Genomic DNA, 11,746 nt, shown 5'->3' on the forward strand with positions numbered 1-11,746 from the left:
AAGGCCTCTTGATGAAAGTGAAAGTGGAGAGTGAAAAAGTTGGCTTAAAGCTCAACATTCAGAAAATGAAAATCATGGCATCCGGTCCCACCACTTCATGGGAAATAGATGGGGAAACAGTGGAAACAGTGTCAGACTTTATTTTTCTGGGCTCCAAAATCACTGCAGATGGTGACTGCAGCCATGAAATTAAAAGACGCTTGCTCCTTGGAAGGAAGGTTATGACCAACCTAGATAGCATATTGAAAAGCAGAGACATTACTTTGCCAACAAAGGTCCATCTAGTCAAGGCTACGGTTTTTCCTGTGGTCATGTATGGATGTGAGAGTTGGACTGTGAAGAAGGCTGAGCATCGAAGAATTGATGCTTTTAAACTGTGGTGTTGGAGAAGACTCTTGAGAGTCCCTTGGACTGCAAAGAGATCCAACCAGTCCATTCTGAAGGAGATCAGCCCTGGGATTTCTTTGGAAGGAATGATGCTAAAGCTGAAACTGCAGTACTTTGGCCACCTCATGCAAAGAGTTGACTCATTGGAAAAGAGTCTGATGCTGGGAGGGATTGGGGGCAGGAGGAGAAGGGGATGACAGAGGATGAGATGGCTGGATGGCATCACTGTCTCGATGGACGTTGGTCTCAGTGAACTCCGGGAGTTAGTGATGGACAGGGAGGCCTGGCATGCTGCAGTTCATGGGGTCGCAAAGAGTCGGACATGACTGAGGGACTGATCTGATCTGAGGCAGAAACAACAACGACAAAAAAGGATTTGATTTTGGCCCTTGTTGTTTGTTTGTTGTTTTCCTCTTATGAACTACATAGATCTGTGCACATAAAGGGCCAACAGTGCTCCAGTGCTTTATATATATTTTTCAAAATGCATAGGAATAACAATTGAACAGGGAGGCCTGGAGTGCTGCGATTCACGGGGTTGCAAAGAATCGGACACGACTGAGCAACTGAACTGAACTGAACTGAATGATTTAAATTACTTCTATGTCAGCTACACCATTTGTAGTCTTTTCAAAAGCACTTTTAAATGGCTTGGGATTCCTTCTTCTCTGAATCCCTATGCAAAAGTGTTTTTCTCCTTTTAAATAAAGGTAGTGCATTTTTGGGGGGCTTTTCTGATAGCTCAGCTGGTAAGCAGGTAAAGAATCCACCAGCAATGTAGAAGACCCCAGTTGGGTTCCTGGGTCAGGAAGATAACTTGAAGAAGGGATAGTCTACCTACTGCAGTATTCTTAGGCTGGTGGTTCAGATGGTAAAGAATCTACCTGCAGTACGGGAGACCTGGGTTTGATCCCCTGGAGGAGGTCATGGCAACCTACTCCAGTATTCTTGCATGGAAAATCCTCATGGACAGAGGAGGCTGGCAGGCTACAGTCTTTATGCTTTAACCTCTTACCCACCAGGGAAGCCTTGGGGTTGCAAAGAGTTGGAACACAATTAAGGAACTAAGCATAGCTCAACTTTTAGATCTTCTAGTGCATCAGTTCAGTTGCTCACTTGTGTCTGACTTTTTGTGATCTCATGGACTGCAGCATGCCAGGCCTCCCCGTCCATCACAAACTCCCAGAGTTTACTCAAATTCATGTCCATTGAGTCAGTGATGTCATCCAACCGTCTGATCCTCTTTTGTCCCCTTCTTCTCCCACCTTCAATCTTTCCCAGCATCTGGGTCTTTTCAAATGAGTCAGTTCTTTGCATCATGTGGCCAAAATATTGGAGCTTCAGCTTCAGCATCAGTCCTACCAATGAATATTCAGGAGTGGTTTCCTTTAGGATGGACTGATAGGATCTCCTTGCTGTCCAAGGGACTCTCAAGAGTCTTCTCCAACACCACAGCTCAAAAGGTTCAAAAGCATCAATTCTTTCGCTCTCAGCTTTCTTTATACTCCAAATCTCACATCCATACAGGACACCTGGAAAAACCATACCATTGACTAGATGGACTTTGTTGGCAAAGTAATGTCTCTGCTTTTTAATATGCTATCTAGGTTGGTCATAACTTTCCTTCCAAGGAGCAACCAACTTTAATTTCATGGCTGCAGTCACCATCTGCAGTGATTTTGGAGCCTCCCCCCCCAAAATCCTGTCACTGTTTCCATTGTTTCCCCATCTGTTTGCCATGAAGTGATGGGACCAGATGCTATGATCTTAGTTTTCTGAATGTTGAGCTTTAAACCAACTTTTTCACTCTCCTTTTTCACTTTCATCAAGAGGCTTTTTAGTTCCTCTTCACTTTCTGCCGTAAGTGTGGTGTCATGTGCATACCTGAGGTTATTGATATTTCTCCCAGCAATCTTGATTCCAGCTAGTGCTTCATTGAGCCCAGCGTTTCTCATGATGTACTCTGCATATAAGTTCAATAAGCAGGGTGACAATATACAGCAAAGGAGTAGGACATACTCCTTTGCTGATTTGAAACCAGTCTGTTTTTCCATGTCCAGTTCTAAATGCAGCTTCTTGACATGCATATAGATTTTTCAGGAGGCAAGTCGGGTGGTCTGGTGTTCCCATCTCTTTCTGAATTTTCCACAGTTTGTTGTGATCCACACAGCCAAAGGCTTTGGCATGTCAATAAAGCAGAAGTAAATGCTTTTCTGGAGGTCTCTTGCTTTTTTTTAATATAAATTTATTTATTTTAATTGGAGGTTAATTACTTTACAATATTGTATTGGTTTTGCCATACACCAACATGAATCCGCCATAGGTATACACGTGTTCCCCATCCTGAATACCCCTCCCTCCTCCCTCCCTGTACCATCCCTCTGGGTCGTGTCTGCACCAGCCCCAAGCATCCAGTATCATGTATTGAACCTGGACTGATGAATCACTTCATATATGATATTATATATGTTTCAATCCCATTTATAAATGCCAGGACATGGAAGCATCCTAGAGATCCATCAGCAGATGAATGGATAAGAAAGCTGTGGTACATATACAGAATGGAGTATTACTCAGCCATTAAAAAGAATACATTTGAATCAGTTCTAATGAGGTAGATGAAACTGGAGCCTATTATACAGACTGAAGTATGCCAGAAAGAAAAACACCAATATAGTATACTAACGCATATATGTGGAATTTATAAAGATGGTAATGATAACCCAGTATGCGAGACAGCAAAAGAGACACAGATATATAGAACAATCTTTTGGTGTCTTGCTTTTTTGATGATCCAATGGATGTTGGAAACTTGATCTCTGCTTCCTCTGCCTTTCCTAAAGCCAGCTTGAACATCTGGAAGTTCTCAGTTCACGTACCACTGAAGCCTGGCTTGGAGAATTTTGAGCAGTAGTTTGCTAGGAAATGAGATGAGTGCAATTGTGCAGTAGTCTGAACAATCCTTGGCATTGCCTTTCTTTGGGATTGGAATGAAAACTGACCTTTTCTAGTCCTGTGGCCACTGCTGAGTTTTCCAAAATTGCTGGCATATTGCATGTAGCACTTCCACAGCATCATCTTTCAGGATTTGCAATAGCTCAACTGGAATTCCATCACTTCCACTAGCTTTGTTCATAGTGATGCTGTCTAAGGCCCACTTGACTTCACATTCTAAGATGTCTGGCTCTAGGCAAGTGATCTGGGTGCTTATCTGGGTCATGAAGATCTTTTTTATATAGTTCTTCTGTGTATTCTTGCCACCTCTTCTTAATATCTTCTGCTTCTGTTAGGCCCATACCATTTCTGTCCTTTATTGTACCCATTTTTGCATGAAATTTTCCCTTGGTACCTCTAATCTTCTTGAAGAGATCTCTAGTCTTTCCCATTCTATTGTTTTCCTCTTTCCTTTGCACTGGTCACTGAGGAAGGCTTTCTTATCTCTCCTTGCTATTCTTTGGAACTCTGCATTTAGATGAATATATCTTTCCTTTTCTCCTTTGCCTTTAGCTTCTCTTCTTTTCTCAGCTATTTGTAAGGCCTCCTCAGAAAACCATCTTGCCTCTTTGCATTTCTTTTTCTTGGGGATGATCTTGACCGCTGCCTCCTATACAGTGTTACAGAGCTCCATCCATAGTTCTTCAGGCACTTTGTTTATCAGATCTAATGGATCTTACAGTATATGATAACAATTTCTCAGAGGCATTTAAACATGGAAAATGTAAATAACACAATTAGAGGTCCAGTTGTCCTTTTAATTAGAGCCCAAAGTCTCCTATTTTCTGGAGGTGTGTGATAAGCTAAACTCTCTTCAACTCACTTAAGTGTGAGGATTTCCTGTTCAAACCTGAAGTGACACATTGATGACAAATCAATATTTTCCATCTCGCTTCACTCTCAGCCTCACAGGGCAGCCTGTGAAGGTCACAGACATTGCTTATCTTGACCGGGTTTAAGTTTTTAAATTTCTCCTTCTGTTACCAGCTATAGCAGGTGACTTTTTAGAGAGTAACCTGATCTGCACACTAAAGAATGCACAACTTCCTCGCCAACAGAAGGTATGTGTCCCTCCTCTCCTGTCTCTCTGCTAGACCGTCTCACTTAGTGGGAACTAACAAATGTTAGAGGTGATGCAACTGAGCTATAGTAAATATCAACAAAATCAAAGTAGAACATTGGTTTTTTTTTTTTAATAATTTGGTATAAACAATAACCATAAAATATCAAATATTGGGTTATTTCTCCAAGTACTCAAATTATTGTCTGTAGAACGCTAGTCAAGTGAATACACACATGCATGTTTGGCTGTGTATATAATATTAAGTGAAATTTATTGACCTCATGATAGGGAACAATTAGTTTTGGATTTTATAATCAGTAGATGGTAAGCTTTTTTGTAAAATAATACGTTTGTACATATTTTGCTCAACATCTATAAACAGATTCTTGGAAAGGAATTCATTGTATAGCAAAAGGCCAAACATAATTCCTCCTATATGTTTTAGATTGAATAAAAAACCCCTAATTTTTTAATAAAATTAAAGATGAAGTAACTTCTTAAAGGCTAATTTAAACTTAATTTTCATAATTAAAGTATTTTTAAAAAATCAAACATTGCATAAATTATATGTTATACTAACTAAAGGCTGATATAAATCAGAAATAGTACCATAGAAATGATGACTAAGATAATTAATTAAAACTGATAATTACTGAGAACTTATAAATTCCAGGTTGAGTGCTCAGTGTTACACATTGCATAAACTTATTTCCATTTTATATTAATAATATAGGTTACCAGATAGTAAATAACTTTTTGAAGGTCACATTTTATAAATTTCAGTCATAATTAATTTCCAGATATTTCTGACTACTGCATCAATTGTCTGAATTATTAAATTATGTTATCTGGATTTTTTATAAGTAATTACCATCACTTATACAGCTAAATGGAGAAGGAAATGGCATCCCACTCCAGTGTTCTTCCCTGGAGAATCCCAGGGACAGGCGAGCCTGGTGGGCTGCCATCTATGGGGTCGCACAGAGTCGGACACGACTGAAGCGACTTAGCAGCAGCAGCAGCAGCAGCAGCATACAGCTAAAATGTCGTTTACTAACTTGGACATCTATCAGATCTTTCTGGAAGTTTGAACCAACAGTGTTCTTCCATAAATGACCTATACATGTTTATCATTCTGTGGGTTCAGATATTAGACATTAAATCAATTATCAACTACTTTTGTAAAATAAGTATTTTTTTAGTCTGTCCTATTGTTTTATTTTTCATATTACTTTGTTATATATGTTTAATGTGTCAGGTAACACTTTCCAATATATGAAGCATTTCCTGAGTTTTTAATTATTTCTCAGAACTCCTCAAATATTTGAAATCAAGACCATTTGTTATCCCTTTTCATCAATAAATGTAAGTCACCAAATAATGTAATTTAGTGTAGGAAATTATTGTATATGTCAACATTACTCTCTCCTCATCTTTAAAGAACTGTTTTTAACCAATATTAAATTTCAAAATTATCATAAATTTGGGTCAATCTCTCTTGTTAACAGAACATTTTAATTTTAACACAAGCACTATGATGGTTTTAAAATATTTCCATGGAATCTGACTTAATAAGGATATTATTGTTCATGAACTTCTTTATTCCTCCCTAATTTATTGCTTTGCACTGTTTCAATCAATAATATATGTGTCAAATATAGAATATGTTTTTCAAAAAAGCATTCTATCATGAAAAACTTGCTTAAAGTTGTAAGGAATTTACCAGGCTTTAAGTTTGTTCAGCTGCAAAGTGAGCACTAAGCTCTTTGCCCCGCCTGTGGCATTGTACTAGGGTGCTTATCTCACATACACCACTCAACCTCAGTTCACTTCAAGCACAGTCCTTGATCTCACTCAGCTGCAGAGATGAATAACCAAGGAGCAACCTATGCAGAACTGAAGGGAGTCAAGAACTCAAAGAGGCAGAAAAGAAAACCTAAGGTTTCTAAAAGTTCCATTTCAATGACTGAGCAGGAATTAACATATGTAGAATTAAATCTTCAAAATGCTTCTCAGAATCTTCATGGGAACCACAAGATTCACCACTCCAAAGGTAAACACTTACTAGACACACATGGAGCTGTTCTAGGATGTGCAGTGGGGATGCAGAGGTGTGAAGGTAGAGTAGGGGATAAGCTCACATATTTTTCACTTTGAGGAACAGAACTTAAAGCTGGATATGGGATTCTGATGTGAAATCGGAGGATTACTTTTATTCTGGCATTACTATAATTTGAAGTCTTTGATCAACAACTCATGTAGTCTCATATTTGCTGAAAACGCAATGGTATATTCTGAGAGAAAGACTACCGTGGTCAAAATGGGTTGGGGTCCAAGTTTATATCCATAACTCTGTGTTCATGTGAGTTCTTGTGTACGTAAACTCTAAACAACTGTCCCCATCACTCCTTTCTCAGTTTGCTTTTCTGTCCCTGTAGGTTCACCGTCACCTCCAGAGAAGTTCATTGCTGGGATCCTGGGAATCATCTGCCTCGTCTTGATGTCCACTGTGGTGACAGTGATCACTGTTACTCCCTGTAAGTACGTTTTTGAAAAACCGTAAGGGAACTTATCACTTTACTGGTGGTCAGTGCTGCTAAACATTTCATAATATTATAGAATGTGCCTATCATTAAAATACATGCATTTAGAATCAATGCAGTATATCTAATTTGTCAGAAATATACAACACAGGAGAATTACAGAGAGCATGTGTATGTATATTCTGATTTCATAACTCAAAAGCATGCTTTAGGAGATTTAAAGATCTTTTTGAGAAATACAAATTAATTCTTGAGATTGGTTAAAGCAAATACTGTAAGACGTGGTGAAGTTTGTTCCGTTAGGTTTTTGAAATATTTTTTCCATCAAGTGTTCATTACCTAATTAATTTTTCTTGCTAAATCAGTTTTATTTCAGATTATTCTAATTCTAAACTCATAAACTAAAATCATTATGATTCATTTAAAGCAATATTAACTTTTTAATGATTAATTTTGTAGCTCTTGTAATACAGGAACAGAATTACACCTCTCCCATAACAAGGCTCCAAAAAGGTACATAATGATTTTCAAAGTTCTGATATGAATACAATTCATTTTTGTCTCTATCTTAGGCTAGTGAAAATAAGAATAGATTTGGGGATAGAACATAATTTATAAAATCAGGCAATAAGCATTCATAAATAAATGATTATAGGAGAGTGCTTCTCCCTATGCAATAATATATGATCACCATATCCATTGTTGGCAATTGGCTGGAATTTCCTTATGATATAATATGATAAGAGACAAATAATTTTGCTATTCTAAAATATAAGTTTCATTTCTTAATTTTCAGGACATGTACAGAGTAGACATTTCTATGTATTTCCTTTATATGGAGACATATATTAAAGACAGACCCTCTCTATGAATGCATGAATGAGATTTGTTTTATATGTACCAGCCTTGAGGATGCACAGATATGTTATTTTGTATATGTATATATGTGTGTGTGTGTGTGTATACATATGTTTATAACTATGCATATATGCAAGTTAGTTTTTATTTTTCAAATTCAAATTGTTTTTGAATACTAATTCATAATCTTTCTTCAGAATGTCATTGTGGTCATTGTCCAAAAGACTGGTTTACATATTCCAACAACTGCTATTATAGTAGTTTGGAAAAAAAATCGTGGAATGAGAGTTTGATATCCTGTGCTACTAAGAATTCTACTCTGCTTTATATAGATAATGAAGAGGAAATGGTAAGATATTAAATATTTCCAACACTTTGCTAAAGGCTTGATTTAGTGAACATTATATTTGTTAGAATTCACTTGTGCTTTTGTACATATTTGTAGCTTGTTTATTTTAAAATCTGCTAGTATTCCATTAAACAATGGAATATAACTTTATGATACTTTATTTACATTTTTATACCACTCATGCATGTGTGGTAATTTCTGGTTCTTGCTTTTCATAGAAAACCATGCTTCTACAAATGCTATTACATTCTAAAATACACTGTGCTATCTAATTTTCCCATACATAAAGGAAAATAAACATAATTTTGCCTATAGAATTATGTAATTGCATATCAGATCATGGAATAGAAGTTTCAACTTCCCAGCAGCCCCACCCCTCTGTAATATCTTATCACGTCTCCACCTCCTTATTTGCTCACTGTCCTGACTTTTGATATTATAGAATCTCTTTGATCGCTTTTGAATCATATACATGGAATCCCGTGTTCGTCTTAGTCGTTCAATCGTGTCTGACTCTTTGCAACCTCATTAACTTTCAGCTTGTCAGGCTCCTGTGTCCATGGAATTTTCCAGGCAAGAATATTGAAGTGGGTTGCCATTTTCTACTCCAGGACATGGAATCATACAGGTTGTCCCTGTCTCATCACTGCCATATGATATTTTGCAGTTCCTCCAAATTTTTGCATTTGTGTGAAGTTTGTAAATTTCCACAGCTCATTCTGTGAATTCAACATTTAAGATCCATTCTTTCCAATCCTGTTGGGTGGAGATGTAGTCTTACACCCTCAGGGATAAAGAAGCTTCTTAGCTTCAGTAGTTTTAGTCAAGACACCCCCACCCCTATCACCCAACCCTAGTGTCTCTCAGTGGAGGAAACAGAGGCAATTTCTCTGACTGCTCCTTGTTAGTAAGTGTCTTGATGGATCACCTTGTAAGGCTTATCTGGTGTTGCCTACACGATTCTCTCAACACACAGGAGGAATGGCTTACCTGTGCCACCTCCAAGAGCCAGGTTAGGTACTGTGTGTTTGGGAAGTAAGAGGCCTAGGTCACTTTCACCTGGTTGGTGGGGAGATACAAGATGCCCCTAATTATCATTCCCTCACCTCCCACCTTGTTCTCTTATCACGGAGTGGGATTGGCGATTACAGAGGAGTGGGACTGCTGGGAAGTCTCAAGCCACATCACCCTTCTCTTTCCACTTTTCAGAGTCCTCCTTTCTCCTGTCTTTCATTAGTTCCCATGTTTACAGTTGAACTTAGCAGGGAGGAGCAGAGAGAAATGAGTCTCTGACCCCTTGTCTGGTCCACTGATTCCACCAATACAGAAACAGATGGCTTTGGGGTTTATCTAGTCAAACAATGGTGTCAGGCTCTGAAAACCAAATCTGGCTCTCATGTCACTTATTTTCTCAATTTCATTTCCTTAATTTCCCTCTAAAACTGAAATTCTGAGAAACATATAATAGTAGAGAAATACACTGATATTGTCACAATATCCAGAAAAATGAATGTCATGGAATCTAAAGACTTATTTAAAGCCTTGCTATGTTAGTTTTGACATGAGGAAAAATGAAATTATATGAGTCAGAATTTTCCTCATTGCACATATGAATTACTCCACCTTCTTATCCCTTAGGCTTAATGTCAGATGTAGTTCACAGCTCTAAGTATCCCCAAGTTGTTATGCAAGATGTATTCTTTTGTGGGATCTCTACAACTAATTCATGTCTTTGTAAATATTTCCTTTATTAAATGACTTTCAAAAAAAAGGAATTTTACTTATTAACATTAGAACACAGTGAAACTGATAAGTATAAATGTTGAGTTAATTTTGAATCAAAAGTACAGGTATTGGTTAATATTTATGGCACTACTAAAACTTCAAACTTTTAACTCCTATGATTTTTAGTGTTAGATTACAATCTAACATGCTCAGTTTGTTCAAAGATTGAAAGATGCTATGAAAGAACACATTCTTTGACTTGCATTTTAAAAATTAACAAAAACATTTCATAATGACTATTTAAGTGAAAATTCTTTATTTTGAGCTAGAGGTTTTTGATGTCCCTATCAATTATATCCTGGATTCAAGTCTCTCGTGAAGGCCGCAGTCATCCTTGGAAGTGGCTAAATGGTTCAACTTGCAAACTACGGTAAGTTTGTAAAAAGAATGCTATATAGAGGAGGAAAAATACAAAAGAGAAGTATTTTTAAAATAACATGAATACATTTTTTTAAGTTGAATTATAGAAATCTGAAGAAAGATATTGAACGTTAATAAAATGTTGATACCAATGTTGAAAAATAGGCTACTCTGTCGCCCAATTTCCTAGTAACAAGAGCTTACTGAAATTTTATTAAAGACTTCATTACCCATTTTCAAAATATCTTGTATTACAGTTACACGGAAAATGCTATTGTTTCATGAGTTGTCTTCATAGAATGTAACAGAATTATGCATTTTTCCATAACAGGATAACAGACAATTTACCTGGTGAACATAACTGTGCTGTACAATCCTCATGGGGCATTGGAGCAGAAGACTGTCAGTTTCCAAATGCATATCATTGCAAGCACAAGCTTGAGAATTAAAATAGGAGTTCGGATGTTGTTGGGTAACTTGACCTTTTATGAAATGGAAATAATATTCTGATTGCATATATTTTAAAATGAATTATATTATTTTTTCTGATAATGAATGTTTTTCAAAAACAGTTGAAATATAATCGTGTGTGCTCATTCGTTCAGTTGTGTCTGACTCTTTGAGACCCCACGGACTATAGGCTGTCAGGCTTCTCTGTCCAAGGAATTCTCCAGTCAAGAATACTGGAGTGGTTCTATTCCCAGATTTTTAAGGAATTTCCACACTGTTCTCCATAGTGGCTGTACCAGTTTGCATTCCCATCAACAGTGTAAGAGGGTTTCCTTTTTCTCCACACCCTCTCCAGCTATTGTTTGTCGTTTTTTATGGTGGCCATTCTGACCGGCAGAGATGATACCTCATCGTGTTTTTAATTTGCATTTCCCTAGTAATGAGTGGTGTTGTGATATGAGAAAGCTACATGTCTTTTCGTGTGTTTTATTAGCCCTCTGTATATCTTCTTAGGAGAAATGCCTGTTTACTTCTTTGGCCGACTTTTTGATTGGGTTGTTCATTTTTCTGGTATTGAGCTGCATGAACTGCTTGTATGTTTTGGAGCTTAATTCTTTGTCAGTTGTTTCATTTGCTGTTATTGTCTTCCATTCTGAAGGCTGCCTTTCCACCTTGCTTATAGTTTCCTTCATTGTGCAAAAGCTTTTAAGTTACGTAGGTCCCATTTGTATTTTTGTTTTTATTTCCATTACTCTGCAAGGTGGGTCATAGAGAATCTTGCAGTGATTTATATCAGAGGGTGTTATGCCTCTGTTTTCCTCTAAGAGTTTTAATAGTCTCTGGTGTTAAGTTTAGATCTTTAATCCATTTTGAATTTATTTTTGTTTATGGTGTTAGAAAGTGTTCCAGTTTCATTCTTTTGCACATGGTTGACCGGTTTTCCCAGCATTTGAATCA

The 11,746-nt window shown here is 37.2% G+C and overlaps 1 pseudogene; it reads left to right on the forward strand.

Moving 5' to 3' along the window:
* The first annotated feature begins 6,310 nt into the window (after positions 1-6,310).
* Positions 6,311-11,037, forward strand: LOC129644819 (NKG2-A/NKG2-B type II integral membrane protein-like; annotated as a pseudogene).
* Positions 11,038-11,746: the final 709 nt, after the last annotated feature.

Source organism: Bubalus kerabau, chromosome 1 (assembly GCF_029407905.1).
Source record: "Bubalus kerabau isolate K-KA32 ecotype Philippines breed swamp buffalo chromosome 1, PCC_UOA_SB_1v2, whole genome shotgun sequence".
NCBI lineage: Eukaryota > Metazoa > Chordata > Mammalia > Artiodactyla > Bovidae > Bubalus > Bubalus kerabau.